We start from the raw sequence: 1,730 nt of genomic DNA on the forward strand, positions 1-1,730 counted from the left end.
ATGGTGGACTACTGGAGCGGACTTGACTTTGATCTCGACTGGAACTGAATCCTTGACGTAGTTGACTTGGTTCTGGGTCGAGTATGCGTGTCCGTAGGACTCTTGTCCGCCGTAGGAAGCGGCGAAAGCGACGGCTACCAGAGCGGAGAGGACGATCTGGAAGCATATTAAATATTATATAATTATATTACATTAATAACTATATATTAAGCGAACTAAAGTGGATATAACACTCACGAGCTTGTACATGTTGAATGTCTAAGTGACAGATGAATGTGCCTCGCCTGCCTCCACATTGGATATATATACTGAGTCCAGATCACCCTTCACCGAGTGGGGGTCTTCGGCATTGGCAAGATATAGCAAATTTTGAATTCTTCTTATAAATGGATGATTGATGATGATTAATTAAACGAAGGTGTAATTATATTTCTTCTTCTTTAACATTTTAAAATCAGTATGAGTATTTCAGTTATAGTTTTTTTCAAAGTAGATTAAATAAACTATGTAATTAAAGGAATTATTTGAAATTAATATGAGTAAAACTTTTTAAATATTCTTCAGCGACTAAAACATTTTTACCATTTTCCTACTTGTACTACTGCCCCACAGAGGTGAAAAGTGTTAAAAAGCTCTCCAAAATTGGCAAGATCAGATAAATTCCTCTTCATTTTTTTGTTATTTTTATTAATTTTCTTAATATTTCCTTTACTTTTTACTATACCTCACCTATATATTTACTATTTACACCTACATTTTTAAAACTATCTTGTATGTAACACATACAAATTAAGATGTTAATAACAGAAATAAAATAATATCATTAAATTCTAACCAAACACGAAGGTTCGATGCTGATACCACCAATCGTTCTCATCACGAACCCAGAACTACCAGATCAGTCCAAGTGTAATACTCCCATCTACACTTCGTTCAATCTCTCAGACGTTTATCCGTCAGTTCAGTATTTATTTTATTAACATTTTAGAGATTTCCACTTTAATACAGGAAAAATTCGTTTTGATTTATTTTCGATAGACCAGAAAAACTTAGCTTTATTTAACTTTGTGATGAGACTATAAATAAATAATAAGATAAATTGGAAATAAAAAAATAAGACTAAAAATATTTCGCTATAAAGTGCACATATCAAAGCAAACATAGATGCCTCCGTCTTCCTCCCAACTCTTTGCATTAGAATCAGATAAATTCCTCCCCATTTATCGGTTAGTTTTATTAATTTCCTTAATATTTCCTTTTATTTGTTACTGTACCACACCTATGCCAATTTTACCTCACCTATCTGTTTACTATTTACACCTACATTTTTAAAAGTAACTCTAATATGTAACACATACAAATTAAGTTATTTATAACAGCAATGTAATAATATCAATAAATTCTAAGCAAACACGAAGAGTCGATGCCGATATCTCCATCATCACAAATCCAGAACTATCAGATCAGTCCTAGCGTTATACTCCCATCTACACTTCGTTCTAGCTCACCTATCTGTTTATTATTTATACCTTCCTACCTTTTTATCATATTTAAAACTATTTCTAATAAGTATTCTTCGTTCTTTATTGTTAATTCAATCACATCTAGCTGCAATGATTAGCAATAAGTTTCCTATCCGCCTATATTTATACTTCCTCAACTCAGTTATTTTTTTTTTAAAATATATATATATTATATCATATCATTATGTCATTATGATCTAATGTACT

The sequence above is a fragment of the Halyomorpha halys genome, unplaced genomic scaffold (genome assembly GCF_000696795.3).
Source record: "Halyomorpha halys isolate HHAL.00 unplaced genomic scaffold, Hhal_1.1 Scaffold142.1, whole genome shotgun sequence".
NCBI classification, from domain to species: Eukaryota; Metazoa; Arthropoda; class Insecta; order Hemiptera; family Pentatomidae; genus Halyomorpha; species Halyomorpha halys.